General features: G+C 35.5%; 1 protein-coding gene across 3 annotated transcripts in view; it reads right to left on the bottom strand.

Moving 5' to 3' along the window:
- The window catches only part of LOC144972444 (G protein-activated inward rectifier potassium channel 3-like), a 335160-nt gene extending 318653 nt beyond the window's left edge, over nt 1–16507 (bottom strand). For 2 of the 3 annotated variants that reach the window (XM_078913625.1, XM_078913622.1), the window contains exon 1: nt 8894–9019. The gene's annotated coding sequence lies outside the window, so the exon portion shown is untranslated. Of the gene's footprint in view, nt 1–8893; nt 9020–16349 lie in introns of those variants that run through there. The other variant, XM_078913620.1, reaches the window with a different exon arrangement.
- Between the last annotated feature and the right edge of the window lie 372 nt (nt 16508–16879).

Below are 16879 nucleotides of genomic sequence, written 5' to 3'. Positions count from 1 at the left end.
GATGATGATAATGATGATTATGATGACAACGACGATGTCGTCGACAATGATGGTTACCATACGATATTACAAAGTTTATTCAATCTTAGGCTTTCGACAATAAATCATACAATTTGATGACCACATGAAAGTGGGAAAAAAATGGTAAATGGAACCAAACAATAAACTGATACCATTAATAACCACACAAAAATACAACAATAGTAATACCACCAATACGTACAATAATAATAATAATAATAATAATAATAATAATAATAATAATAATAATAATAATAATAATAATAATAATAATAATAATAATAACAATAATAATAATGATGATGATAATAATAATAATAATAATAATAATAATAATAATAATAATAATAATAATAATAATAATAATAATAAACAATAATAATATTACCATCATCATTACTACCACCACCATCATTACTACTACCACCACCGCTACCGCTATCACTACCACCATCACCATCATTATTACGTTTCCAATCATTTTTTCTCGTTTAAAAAAAATTGATATCTATCAAAACTGTCGAAATTCCGGTCATTTTTTAAAAGGGTAGTTAAAATATCTACGATTTTATTAGCCCTGAAAACTACGATTTTTATTTTCCTATTTCAAGTAGGCAGCTCTGCTATGACAAGTACTCGTATCAGTATCAGTTCCATAGTCAAAATAAGACAAAACAAAACAACGTTTATTTAATCTTAGGCTTTCGCCAATACTTCATACAATACAATTAAGACAAAATAATGTTACGAATTTCTCCTCATGCATTCGTTAGACTATAACAATAACGACCGTGTTATCTTTACTCCTTACCCAACCAACCCCGAGCTTCCCGCCTCTTCATCGCGAACTATCTTATGTATGTATTAGCTTCAGGACGGGCAAGTACGGAATCTGCCCACCCTTCCGTATTTCCTCTATAAGTCAGTTAGAATTCAACTCTCTCCTTTTCTCAGAAGAGTATTTCTCGTATACTAATTCAAATGTTGAGCAAACCAAAATGGTGGTTGTATTTTATATATTTATTTAGTCGTGACTTTTGAATAAAAGTGTTTTGTTTTATTATACGGAATACAATAGAAAATTACATTGTTTTGCAAAATTATTTTGTCTGGCAATAAAAATACAGGGGTAATTACTTTAAGAATTAAAAAAAAAAAGAACTAACAAATTAATTTGTTAAAAAAAAAAAAAAAAAAAAAAAAAAAAAAAAAAAAAAACAACAACAACAAAAAACAAATAAGAAAACAATTTAAATAAATGAGTTTTGAGAAGCACTAAAGAAAACGAGAAAAAAAAGAAAAGTTTAAATGGATAAACAAATATATAAAAACAACACATATCAATACTAAATTGATGTAAAATTAGTAAATTAATAAATTTAATTCAATACTGGAACATTCCCAAAGTCATTACATCAATGGTACCAGCACAAGTAAGGCAATAAATAAGAAAAAGTTCGTTTGCCAAAATCTCTATTTAGTTTTCACTGGTTAATAAGGTGGGCTCATTTGAATTAGCCCGACCTAGTACTAGAGAGGCCAGACAGCAAAAATCGGAGTTAGTTCACCGTCAGGCGACGTGACGATGAGATGACGATGTGGGCGGAGTGGAGAGGTTGGGGGGGGGGGGGGGGTGATAAAAAAAGAACAGGAGCGTATCCTGGTTTATGCATTAAGGGATGCATGGTGATTCGCAATCTATCAAAAATACACACAAATTGATTTCAGTACGAAGTATAAAGTTTAAGTAGTAACTTTTGAAATTATCTAATTTAAATTTGATTATTTCAGACCTGGTAATACAGCATATAACTTGAAAAAACAGGCTGGTATTTGCCCACCCTGCCCATTATTACCAGCCGTCCCTGAAGTTAATAGATGAAGAAAATAGGAGTTTGAAGTCAAATGGATCCGAATTACAATAAATTCAGTTTTATTCATGCTATGCGTTTAGGTAAAATATTCAACCAATCTGCCAGTAATGTGCCACTATGTGCAACCTTAAAACGTTTATACTCTAATTGGTAGAATTTAGTGAGAATTTATCGTTACAATGGTTGTTTAAAAACAAAAACAAAGACCTGAGTGACGTCAGTTTCGTTCCGTCTATGAAACATAAGGAGGAAGTGTTACTCTCCTCAATAAAGGCGTTTATTTAGTTATTTATTTTCTTTTTTTTTTTTTTTTTTTTTTTTTTTTGTAACTAAGATTTTATTAGCTCAGCCTAATGTTCAATTCTAAGTAACCTGACTGTTTTGGTACGATAGGCCACAAAGGCACCATCTGATCCAGGCAACACCTCTTTAAGAGAGTCGACCCAGATTCCTATAGTAGTCACGGTACTAAACTATAGAAATAAGAATACAGTCGCTGACACTGTTTCAATTTCTTAAAAGCACTTGGTAGGCAAAAAATTGAACTTTTATATACCGCAATATCCACTTAAAGTTATCAAAGCGCTTTACAAGGGGTCCCCGACCAACAGCAACATGTAACACGGAGAACAAGGCAGTAACCTTTTCGTATCATAGATTTCCAAGTGCAATTAGTTTTAAATTATTTCCAAAATGAAATGTTGAAGAAAAATAGATTTTCCATTTTTAAAAACAAAACCATTTAGGATTGAAGTTGAGAACATTCTTTCATTTGTCGATCGTATTCGGAAAAGGTAAACACGGTAAAAATGTTCTCTATAAATAAATATAGTCTGGTCAGTGCCTTCACCTACACACGCGCGGACCATGGTTTCCTGTGGGAGAATAATAACTATCAAAATGACACATGAGCAAAAATTAACTAGATGAATATAACAAAAGATGCGCTCTACACTTTCCTGTTAATTAATTCCACTAACCAATTTTTATAATGATACGAAACCTTACCCAGGCAAGCGGGCACGGAATCCCAATAAAAGTTGTCAATCCCAATCAACAAGTGGCGACGTGGGAAGGTTATTCGGACACAATTTTCAATACCGTGATTAATTTTTTTTTTTTAAATTGGCCAGAAAAATATAACTTCATAGTGACAAATTAGGAAGCAGACACTGGTCTGAAGAACCTGAAAAGGTGTGTAATTAGAGACAGTGCTAGACAAAGCAGACAGATAAACACAAGAAAAACAAATCATCCTAAAAATTCAGCCTGCTTCGACTGTGTTTGTTTGTTTTGTTTTTTTTTGTTTTGTTTTTTTTTTTTTTTTTTTGTTTTTAAGGGTTTTACGGCGCTTACAACACGTTTAGGTCATTTCAGCGCCAGTAAAAAGGAAAGTATGGGATAGTAAAAAGTTCTAGAATTACAATTCAAATAAAATAAAATAAAATTCTCTTTATTCATCCCATAGGGGAAATTTGTGTCTAAGGTCTTTATTCCAAGGAAAGACGGAAATAACCCAAGTGTCAGCCGCAGTGCAGCGCCGCAAATTGAACTAGAGCGAGTTGACTTGCTCAAGGCCATACAGCACAGCGGCGGGTGATCGATCTCTGTATCTTTCGGGTACGAAGCAAAGACCGTACCGTGAGACAAAGAGGAATTAGTTTAAATAGGGAACAGATGTAGATTCCAAGAGCACACAATCAGTGTACTTAGTTTGAGATCACCTGAAAGTCTCATCCAGACACAAGCAAAGGTCCCTACAAAGATGAAAAAAATTCAAATCTTTACAAATCCCATGTGAAAAGAATGAAAGAAAAAAACACACTACATAACAGAAAGATGATGTACAAGAAAAAAAAAAAGTATCATCTCCCAAAACTATAACTATGCATTCGACTTGCCTCGCCCTGGTTTCGACTCCCAGTCCAGGCAGCTGATCGTTTTAGACGATTTAGTTATTGTTTTAAAATTTTCTTTCTGCTTTGTCTTTCACGCCTTTTCATGTGTCAATCTTTCACTTCATCCATCCATAGATTTATTTTACCTCCAACAGGTCAGATGTCGGCTATGCAGTCTTGTGGTATGACACTCGCTTTCGGATCGGAAGATCCTGGGTTCGAGTCTCGCTCGGCGCATAGTTGAGTCCTTGGAAAATGTTCTTTACTTACATTCTCTCACTGTACTCAGGTGTAAAATGAGTATCTGGCCGTTGAAAGCGTTGTCTCTGTCATTAAAAAAAATGCAATATCGCCTAAAAGGCGTCATGTTTCGTTCTACACGTTGCGTGATGCTGTTGATCAGGGACCCCATGTAAAGCGCTTTGAGCACATTTATTGGATTTTGAGCTATATAAAAGCTCAGTTTTTAAAAACCCGAGAAATCTATAAAGACGTCCATTGCTAAGGAAAGCTTAATCAATCGATAAGCCTGTAATTCTAACCTGTAAACTTTGCCCAGACAAGCATAGCAAGAAACCCCAATAAAATGTGTCAATCACCACTCAAGAAGTGGCTAGGTGGTTGTAGTTGTTCAGACGCAATTTCCAACACCATGATTAAACATCTCCCCTCTCCCCCTTTCCCACAATTTGGCCAGGAAACTTAACTTTATACATCCATACACCATAATTCCATCTCATAAGTACCAGTTCGCTTGCTAGGCGTCCATTTTGTACTAACACGCCTAAAACATCCGTCACTGCCAATAGTCAAGTATTCAGTCACACCTGAGTCGAGTGGGGTAATGTGAGTAAAATGCCTCACCCAAGGACAGAACATCGAGACCAGAATTTTCCACGATCACTGTCACCCGTCCAACCACTGACCACGCTAAAATCGCTTGAATTTTGTAACATGACGAGTCACCGTACCGCTGAACCATCGAGTCACAGAAACATTTTTTTTTGAAGAAGAAGAAGAAGTTTTGGGTTTAGGACTATTAAGCAAAACGGTGGATATCCGATAAGCCTGTATATGAGGTTACATTTTTTGGCCATTTTTTTAAAAAAGGGTTATGCCCTATAAAGCAATAATGACCTCACTGCCAATATCCCTGCGGGCAATAAAAATGACGTTAATTTGCTTCCTTGATGACAACAAAAACCAGTGGAATCAAACGACAGACGGATACATGGAAAAAAAAAAATAGATAAACAAATAAACCTCTTTTCTTGATTGTGGGTATAAGGCATTTAAGATAATTCTCTCTCTCTCTCTCTCCCTCTCTCTCTCTCTCTCTCCCTCTCTCTCTCTCTCTCTCTCTCTCTCTCTCTCTCTCTCTTTCTTTCTCTCTCTATCTTTCTCTTTCTTTCTTTCTTTTCTCTTACTCTCCCTCCCTCCATCCGCTCACCACTCTCATTCTTCTTTTCATAAAATCTCTCTATCTCAGTTCAACCAAAGCTAAAGCGACAGTTTTTCAATAATAACGAAAGATCTGAAGAGAAATGGGAAGTAAAGGGAAGTAAATTTACATCTCCAATTTCGTTTTTGCCTCAGGACATCGAAATAAATGACACCACATATTCATAACAAGGTCTGTGATGTGAAAAAATAAGAATAAATAAATTTGAAATTCCGCCACACAAATCACAACTCGATTTTATTGATTATTATTATCATTATTCGGGTACTTTTGTTTCTACTTGTCAATTAAAATGTGCTAAATGCCAAAACGATTAAAATCACATTCATTTTGGTAATGTAACGAAAGTAGGACGCAGAGGCTACGCGATCGTACGCTAACAGAACGAATCTTATTACGTTTTCGGGCATTCCCAGACGTCCCGCTGTACGACCAATACAAATACTATGACGTATGCTGCAGCATTAAGATTTAATGGTTTATAGAGCAAGTAGGATTTGTAAGAACCTTTCTCTTATAAAATCAATTAACCCAAACAAATCATGTGACAATCTACATTGTATTTTCAATTAACTCAAATCATTGACCAAAATAAGCTCAAAATAACCCAGGTTATGAAAAAGTGTTTACAACGTTTGAAACATCAAGCAATGTAATTTGTTATTTTCCAGAACTTGATTCTTATTTCTTTACAGCTTTACCAAACAGTCTGGTTATATTTCAAAAGACATAATTTCCGAACACTTAAAAGCTACAAGCTATGTGAATTCATATGCTGGGTAGAAGGTTCTATATTTTAACTCATAATATGTTCAATTCAGTGACCAAATATGTAGCAACACGTACTACCAGTTGATCAATCTGGTCACCTTACCCAATAGAATTATATTGGGTGCGAGAAAAAAAAACTGGAAAGAATTGTGACGCTGTTTCAATACGAAGAAGAAATCAGAAACAATCGAAATTTTGTAAGCAACAAGAACAATACCTTACGTTAATACTTGTTAAGTGTTATTAAAAATCTATTATTGGATAAGAAACTATGCCGGTTATATCGAAAAATTACGATATCGAAAGTTTCCAAACTTGCGTCTTGTTTTCAGCGTAGAAATTAACCCCGTCTCGTTGAAAACCAAAATAGCCTATAGGGATAGCTTCTGGAATAAGTTTTCCTTTAACAATGTTACATAATTTTCAATGCAAGGCAGAAATCATAATATTTGATTTATTTCTAAAGACTGAATTGTCTCCAATGAGTCCTGACTTCAATCCAGTGGACTACAGTAAAATATGGACAAGGATGTCAGAGTGTGTAAGTGTGTAAGAGTCCTACAATGTTTTTTTTTTTAAAGCAGAGCTAAAAGAGTCAATTCAAATTTCATGGAATCGAATCATGATCGAAGATATAAGAAAATCAATTGGATATTGGGGAAAATAATGTACGCACAGTTATAAAGCAAAATGGGGGATCGACAGATTACATCAAAATTTGAGAATTACGTCAAAATCTTCGATATGGGGTGTCTCTTTAAAAAAAATCGTTAAATAAATAATTTTCATCTATTTTTTTCTCAAATTTTGTGCACATAAAGTTCAATAAATTGATTTGATTCTGGTGAAATTTCAGACTTGTATCAGTCATGGTACGGGGTTACATGCTTCTAAGCTTTTCCTCTTTTTTTTGTTTTTTTCTCTCGCACGATATATAATTGATTATATCTCAAATCCAATTTGCAGTATATTATGTAACAAGTTGACGAGTGATTGGTGAGAAATCGTAACATGTAGACAAGCTAAAACAAATTGTCCCAATAATTGTCAAAATGTGACCCATCCCCTTAATATGCTATTATGTTATTATTATAACTAAATATGAATCTGTATCTGTGCCATATGCTACCTAGATATAGCAACTTGGCTTGATGTAGTGTCCTCTTTTCCCCCCAGGCAATCAGAAAACAGTCTGTTGCGGAATTCTGTAACTGTAATGATGCCGAATCTATTATAAAGTTATAGAGACGGTTCAAGTCAGTGGTGGGTTTGACAAAAGAGTGCCGGTAATTTCCCGTGGTTGAGATGAGTATTTCCAAACGCATGTCATTGTTTCTCACATGTTTTTCAATGATGATGTTCGTTTCGTGGTCTCCAAAGGTTGGTTTAAATTTCACCCTCTCCTTACCACCAACAGCAAAATCGTCACATTTGTTACGACACAATATACATTTTTCTTATTCAGATTTATTTTGCACATCACAAACTTTGAAGAATGATCTTTGTTTATTTGATAAAAACATAAAGTTGTTTTGTAGAGAGATTGTTTTAGTTTAAAAAATCATGTTTCTGCTGGTGAAGCCTGCCATTTTGGGAAAATGCTGAAAAGTATCGGTAAGGAGAGAGTTAATTTTTCGTTTGCCATTTTGTTCTTTAAAACATTATTGTGTTGGTATTGATGACATTTCGTCACGGACTATTTTGAACACAGTTGTTAAGCGGTGGTTTCTTCACCGGCTTCGCAAATCTGGTAGATGTTAGTTTCTTAACACACCATTTATACAGTCAAGTGTTCTGGTGGCGTAGTCACTTGTTATTAATCTGACTTCCTTACGCTGGACACGATCCTTTCTGCGCCCGTTTTCATGAACGAGGACTAGATTTAGTTATTTACTCGTCTAGTAAATGACTTGCTAGTCTTAACCCATTCAAAATACAGGATTGAGACGATCAGTAACAAAATTTATAATGTCCACTGTGTGTCAAGCAATCGAGAGTATGCACTTGGCTAAGAAGTTCAAAACATTGCCATCCGGAAGTATAACTGGCCAACACACAAAACTGTGTGTAACCATGATCGTTTATAGATAGTTCGAAGATGACGTCACTCAGGTCTTTGTTATTGTATTTTGCCATCCGTATTTATGAGTAATGCTCACTGAACTGTATTAACCTGACTATAAACGTTCATGGATACACACAGTTTTGTGTGTTGGTCCGCTATACTTCCGGATGGCAATGTTATGAGCCAAGCGCATACTATCTATAGTCTGGTTAATACAGTTTAGTGAGAATTACTCATAAACGCGGATGGCAAAAAAAAAAACAATAACAAAGACCTGATTGACGTCAATTTCGAACGATCTTTTCCGCCATTGCGACATTAGAACTACACGCGTGTAGAGGAGCAGTCTAAAAACCAACATCGACTTTGGTCACCGAAGGAAAACCCAGTGCCAGTCTCGTCAACGTGAGTGGATAATCCTTAACAGAAAAGGCCTGTCACAAGCTGTGCATCATATTGTGCATGAAGATTTTGGGGGGTAGAGGAAGTGTGATTATGAAATGGAAAGACAAAGACCGGAGACGGGATCGGATTGGAGGGGGTGAGGGGAGGGAGATGAAGTGTATATATGTTTGTGTGTGTGTGTGTGTGTGTGTGTATGTGTGTGTATGTGTGTGTGAGAGAGAGAGAGAAAGAGACATATATATATATATATATATAATATATATATATATATATATATATAGAGAGAGAGAGAGAGAGAGAGAGAGAGAGAGAGAGAGAGAGAGAGAGAGATTTGCCTGGGTAAGGAAATGAAGGAAGTTGGATTGTGAATATTATTTTTTACATTTAACATTCTTACCTTTCTTAGATTGGGCTAACGGCTAACACTTTAATCCAGAATTTTCAACAACAACAAAAAGTCCACAGTGGTTGGTCAGGTGAAGTGTGTTTAACAAACAGTTCTATATTATACAATGTGTAAATCCTATGACAATGGAAATGATAGCGCAATAATGATACCATCAATAATAATAATAATAATAATAATAATAATAATAATAATAATAATAATAATAATAATAATGATAATAATAATGAATAATAATAATAATAATAATAATAATAATAATAATAATAATAATAATAATAATAATAATAATAATAATAATAGTAATGATAATAACAATAATAATAATAATGATAATGATAATGATAATAATAATAATAATAATAATAATAATAATAATAATAATAATAATAATAATAATAATAATAATAATAATAACAATAATAGAACAACAACAACAACAATGACGATCACGACGACGACGACGATACCAATTATATTTTTAGGCTCGATTATAAACAAAAACCACGGTCAAGTTTCCACAAGAACACACAACACAATCCATCTGGAATAATACTATTATCACAAGCTATTTCAGGTTCTTCATATCCTGGGGGTGAAATTCGACTGTCTCAGCACACGATGATAAATTTGTGACAACATAACATAGTGCACTAGCATTAATAATTCTTAAATAATTTGGAAGTTCGTGGTTGCAACACTTTAAGGTCTAAGCTAATGATGATTACAATGGTGTTGGTGATGGTGAAGATGAGAGATGCAGTGGGGTTGTGACTGTTGTAGTTAGTTAGATAGATAGATAGATAGATAGATAGATAGATAGATAGATAGATAGATAGATAGATAGAGAGAGAGAGAGAAGAGAGAGAGAGAGAGAGAGAGAAGAGAGAGAGAGAGGCTATGTGGTCTTGTGGTATGACACTCGTTTTCAGATCGGAAGGTCCTGGGTTCGAGCCTCGCTCGGCGCATAGCTGAGTCCTTGATAAAGACTCTTTACTCACATTCGCTCACTGTACTCAGGTGTAAAATGAGTTCCGGGCCGTTAACAGCGTTGTCTCTGTCCGAAAAAAATGTAATATCGCCTAACAGGCGTCATGTCCCGTCCTATATGTTAAGTGTAGCTGTTGGCCAGGGACCCCTTGTAAAGCACTCTGACCACGTTCAGTGGATATTGCGCTATATAAAATCTCGTCTTTTTTTATAAAGGTAATGATGAGTAAGATGGGAGTTGCGGTAGCGTCACTGGCGCTGATGTTGCTGTTGTGATAAATAAAGATGATGATCGTGGTGGTGAATAACTTGAGCATTTATATCGAGCAATATCCACTGAACGTGCTCAAAGCACTTAAGAAGGGGTCCCAAGCCAAAATCAACACTTAACGTAAAGGACGAGACATGACGCCTGTTTAGCAAAATTACCCTTTTTTTCCCCGACAGACAACGATGTTACTGGCCAGGGGCTCATTTTACACCTGAATACGGTGAAATAATGTGAGCAAAGAGCCTTTTCCATTGACTCAACGATGGCAAGAGCTGGACTCGAACTCATGATGATGATGATGATGATGATGATGATGATGATGATGATGATGATGATGGTAACGACGACGATGTGATGGTTATTGTAGAGATGCTGATAGTCGTGATGGTGATGGTGGTGGAAGTTGTAGTGACGTTATTAATTGTTGATGATCATGATGATGATGATAATGATGATTATGATTTTGAAGATGATGATGATGACGAGGATGATGATGTCGATGATTATGATGATGATGATAACGACGACGACGACGATGATGATGATAAAAACGACAATTATGTTAATGAAAACAAAAGCTAGTCCTGCATCTAAAAAAAAATTGAGCATTTATATAGCGCAATATCCACTTAACGTGCTCAATGCGCTTTACAAGGGGTCCCTGGTCAACAGCAACATTTAACATGTAGGACGAGACATGACGCCTGTTAGGCGATATTACAATTTTTCGGACAAAGACAACGCTGTTAACGGCCAGGTACTCATTTTACACCTGAGTACGGTGAGAGAATGTGAGTAAAGAGTCTTTTCCAAGGACTCAACTATGCGCCGAGCGAGGATCGAATCCAGGACCTTCCGATCTGAAAGCGAGTGTCATACCACTAGACCACATAGCCGCACACGTCTACACACACGGCTTCTCTCACATTATATTAAAAAAAATTAACTCCAATTTACAAGAACACCCATCGTGATAATGACTGTCCTAAGGAACAAACATATTATTATAAAACATCATCCACACGCCATCAGTAAGAATCCAACCACAACACAGCAAATTAATCGCATATGACTATTATGTAAATCGTCCAAGCCTGAACAAAACCTGTAGTCCACGCTCCATCCACCACACGAGGACCCGTAACAAGAAATGTGATATCATGAAAATCAACAACACAGTGAATATAATTTCTTCGTGATCTTGCTCACCACATTATTTACTTACTCAAACACTACACGTGCTTTTCAAACCGTGTATCTCAAGCTCACAGGTCACCGGGTCACACCTTATCGCAAACTTCTGCACACGGAAAACGAAAGTAACAATTAGTTTACCAGTTTGGCTTTTTTTCTTTTTTCTTTTTTTTTTTTTTTTTTTGGGGGGGGGGGGGGGGGGGGCTTTTTCATTTTAATTATAATAAAAGGGATGACAAGAAATAATCAATTTGGCATTTTTGTCGTTTAACTTTCTTTCATTCGTTTTCTTGTTTGTATTTCACTTTTTTTCGATACACATATTATTATCTTTTCATGTTTAAAAGTCGGATAAACCTCAGATACAAATATTAATGGTTTTCACCGCGGAATAGTACCTTCAGCATTTGGAGCTTTCATAAATTGATTACAAGCTTTGAGATAATAATCTGAAAATAATTTTCCCTTACATTACTATATGATATATTATGACTGTGATAATTTTGCATTTTAACAATTTTTACTGATTTTAATTCTTCGATTTGGCATGTTTGCAAAATAAAAACTGGCATTACTGACAAGTAATTTCCCTGATGCTGGGAATGGTAATAGAAGTAAAATATAGAGCAGTAAAGTTAGGTGCCCCAAACGTAAACAATAACAAGTTGCTAGTGATTTCCGTTAGGGACCGGAATAATTTACGCACAATATAGGTCTCCCAATTTTGTAGTTTGAGTTGTAGGCAATACACTTTCAGTATTGAAAATATGTTTACATAAAATCTAACAGTTGCAGAAATAATAATATAAGGCTAAATTATTATGAAAATCAGGCTACGAATAATTCTCGTTTTGTTCACACCAGCGCAATAATTTGCTCTGGTCTAAAAATAGATAGACTGTAACTTTTGATAAATTTTAGAAAATTTTACCTTTTGTTCCATAAAATATCCATATCTAGACATTATTTGATGCATGATCGAGTATTTATGAATATGTGTTTCTTTTGCCACCTAACAGCCACATTTTAAAGGTTATTTTTTTCTATTATTTACATTGGAACGTGAGCTGTCAAGACAGGAACATGTGGTTTGCCACGTGCTTCTCGACCTTTGTTTACGTTTGGGGCACCTAACTTTACTGCTCTATATAATGGTTTTAAATAATAAGAATGTAATCGATCTCTTTGAATTAACGATAATAATGATTACAATCACTCACACAAGACTTGGTGTGTTTAGTACAAGTTACGATTCAATCCAAAGTGTGTATGTGTGTGTGACACACGTACAATGGGGATGGTTTATAGATAGAACCAAGTTGGCGTCACTCTCAGTCTTTGTTATTGTTTTTATCCAACCATTTTTGTGAGCAGTTCTCACTAAACTGTATAAATAAGACTATAGATAGAATGAAGATGACGCCACTCGCGTTTTTGTTATTGATTGTGCCATCCACGTTTATGAGTAATTCTCACTAAACTGTATTAACCAAACTATAAACGACCAAGATTACACATAGTTGTGTGTATGTTGGTCCGTTGTATTTCCGGATGGCAATGTTGTGAGTTTCTTAGCCAAGCGCACACTATCCATAAACGTTCAAGGTTACACATAGTTTTGTGTGTAACCTCTTGGTGCGTTATTTCCGGCAGGCGAATGTTGTGAGCTTTTCGGTTAAGCGCAAAGCATCAATATTACCTTTCCATGTGCTCGAGGTCATTGGTCACATTGCAAAATGTGTTCAAAAACCTATCTGGTGAAAAGTGTTCACTATTAAGGGAATAGCTAATATCACAATGGGTCACTGTTTTCAGTTTAACTCATATTATGGGTATGATTAAAATATTCATAAACAAAGCAGTGTGTTTATATATTCTATTGTTGAACGGCAACAAATCAAGTGATTGATGACTCGAATGCATGAAAGCTTGAATTTTCATTGCTCCCGTTGGAAATTAATCAGTAGATTTGTTACCAATTAAAACGTGAAATAATTTGTGACACACCTTCAAACGTGCTCGAACAAGCATGGTTGGTTGTTTATAAACAATAACGTGAATGAAATCTACCTCTCTCTGATCATTGTTATTGTTTTTTATTTATACCGCCAGATGGTTTACTAGTAATCACACGATTTTCTCGATCTTATTATAAACGTTTAAGTTTACACATAGTTTTCTGTGTTGGTGTCTATTGATCAAGCGGTAGAACAGTGGGTATTTTACCTAGACATATACCATCGATGATAAATCCTGTGTCGTGGTTATCTCCGTGTATAGATAGTATGCGCTTGTCTAAGAAGCTCACAACATTGCCATCCGGAAGTATAACGGACCAACACACAAAACTATGTGTAACCTTGAACGTTTATAGTCTGTTTAATACAGTTTACTGAGAATTACTCATAAACGCGGATGGCAAACAACAATAACAAAGGCCTGATTTACGTCAACTTCATCCTATCTATAGAAGACGTTTCATAAGACATCTCAAAGACGACAGACCGCGGGCGCTGTTTTCTACTTTCGTTTTTGTCAACCAATCAAAATGTGGTAAATTTCAAAAGCAATCGAAATCCACATTCTGACTGGTCAAGTAGAAGCAGTCTAATTTGTGTGTATGCAAGATGTATCATTTGTATTAATTTTTCGGAAACATTCAGATATGGTTAATGGTTTTTATCTATTCCTGGCTTATACAATTTAGTGGGAATTACTCATAAACATGGGTGGCAAAAGAAGAAATACAAAGACCTGAGTGACGTCAACTTCGTTCTATCTATAACAATGAGCTCAGTGACGCCATCTGTATTCATTCTCGACACAACTATTAGCTTCAAACTGAATCAGACGTTCCTCGAAACGTATGGACATAAATCACAATGTTTTAACTTTTAGATGGGTATCAAACAAAAGATGTTGTGTGTTTGGCTTAGAAACGCCAGGCATTGCCATCCAGAAATTTAACAAACAGACACACTATCTATAGATAGTATGCAGATGACGTCACTCAGGCCTTTGTTATTGTTTTTGCCATCCGCGTTTGTGAGTTGTTCTCACTAAACTGTATTAACCAGACTATAAAAGTTCATGGTTACACAGAGTTTGTGTGTTGGTCCGTTATACTTCCGAATGGCAATGTTGTGAACTCCTTGGCCAAGCGCATTCTATCTATATAGTCTGGTTAATACAGTCTAGTGACAATTACTCATAATCAAAGATGGCAAAAAAAAACAATAACAAAGACTTGAGTGACGTCAACTATCTATAGATAGTTCGAAGATGACGTCACTCAAGCCTTTGTTATTATATTTTGTCATCCGCGTTTGTGAGTGCGATTCTCACTAAACTGTATTAACCAGCCTATCAAAGTTCATGGTTACACATAATTTTGTGTGTTGGTCCGTTATACTTCCGGATGGTAAAGTTATGAGTTTCTTGGTCAAGCGCATACTATCTATAGATAGAGTGAGCTTAGCGAAAAAAAAACTCACAACATTGTCATCCAGAAGTATAACGGACCAACACACAAAACTACGTGAAACCATGAACTTTTATAGTCTGGTTAATACAGTTTAGTGAGAATTACTCACAAACATGGATGGCAAAAAGCAATACCAAAGACCCGAGTGACGTCAACTTCGTTCTATCTTTAACCGTCTACAGACCGCTGGAAAATTGAGAATTTCAACTGATGCTTGGAATAGAGAAATATAAAACCGAATCGCATACGTTATTTTGATTTCATTTCTACATTTGACTTGTTCTTTATTAAAAAGAAAATAAAGCAAAAAAAAAAAAACACAAAAAAAAAACACAAAAAAACAAACAAACAAACAAAAAAAAAAAGCTATTCCAGTCAGAGAGTCATTTATCGCGTGTCTTTTACATTTTTCGTAATGTTTAAAATATGTCCCAGCGCCTCAACACTGTATTGTGTAGGAGTGACACTGATGCCAAAAGATGTGTTTTAAAACCGACGTACACTTATTTGCAGGCCTGATAATCCAATTCCTTATGGGCTCATTGTTTTAATGAAAAAATGACACAAAATATTGTCCATTACAACAATGCAAACCTAAGCCCATAAGGATGTTCGGATGGAAGACCTGCATATATATACTCGTCGTTTAAAACCCAAAATGACCGAAAATATCAGATTTATTTTTTGTAACCTGAAGCAACCATAGCTATTGTAGTCAATAAAACATAAAAATTAACCCAAGCCACATAGTCATGACAATAAATTCATGATTTATGACCGTCCATTTTTACTTTGCGGCACCATCAATTTGGAATTCTCTTTCGGTCTTTATCAGAAGCGCTCATACTATTGAGTGCTTTAGCATATAATTTTCTTAAAATTCTCATACCGTCTATGTCTTGTAAATTGCCATTGAACACGTTAGGTGGATATTGGCGCTATATGAATTTTATTTATTTATTTATTCATCAATTATCATTAAATATCTAAATCACACCGACATAATACCATTGTGAGGCGGTGAACCACATATGACACAAAAATTATGTGTTGGTTATAACTATCTAACAGTTATCTTGTGAGACACGTCTCATATGAAAAGCTTAAAATATGATTTAACTGCATGCTTTAACTTTAAAATATCAAACACGTTAAAAGTTCATATTCCAGTAAATAGATTATTCGTCTGTAACAACATAGCGACATAGAATTGAATAACTAATGAGGTAAACACTTTAAATTAACCATAACATCAATTTAGATATATTAAAGTACGCACCACACAATCAAAACAAATACATCACTAATAATCACAGTCGATCCCAGAAATCAATTTATCCATTCATCGATCCGTCTGAACATTCGTAGTCCGTCCGTCTGTCCGTCCGTCCGTCCATCCGTCCAATCATTTGTCCATCTTCCTATCAATACGTCTTAGATAAATCAGAGGAGTCGATCACCACCAAATCACTGGAAATCAATCCGTTGGGGAAACACTAATTAATTACTTGATTAGATTAGAGATGATAGCCCGTAATGGATCGCCAGGGCACGACATGTGCCATACTCGACCCGGTCGTGATTCTCTCACCGGCCCGCATCAGCATTTTTACTCGATACTATTAATGATACTCCCTGCCTATCTCTGTCTCACTCCGCGTGCCTCGAGCAAGGAGTATAATATCGTATAATAATAATAATAATAATATTATAGAACCGAAACGAAACTAGACTAGCGTAGCATGATGGCAGCCGAGGAAAGAAGAAGGAAGGTAAGCCATCCCATCTCACTGAAAAAGAAGAGTTATGAAGGGACAAAACTCGGCCGTGCATACATAGCAAGCCACGCACGCACGCAAGTAGTACTCACGATCACAGCCTAACAACCACCGCTACCACAATACAATCTACTCACTTCATTATAAACACACACCCTTACACACATACACACACACACACACACACACACACACACATTCGCGCGGCCTGGTCTGATTTGCACGTGGTTCTCCCCTAACTAACTTTGTAACCTACTACT

The sequence above is a fragment of the Berghia stephanieae genome, chromosome 5 (genome assembly GCF_034508935.2).
Source record: "Berghia stephanieae isolate SIO BIC M18660-M18661 chromosome 5, UCSD_Bste_1.3, whole genome shotgun sequence".
Lineage (NCBI taxonomy): Eukaryota > Metazoa > Mollusca > Gastropoda > Nudibranchia > Aeolidiidae > Berghia > Berghia stephanieae.
The sequence above is the reverse complement of the archived record's forward strand: the minus strand, read 5'-3'. Positions and strand labels throughout refer to the sequence as shown.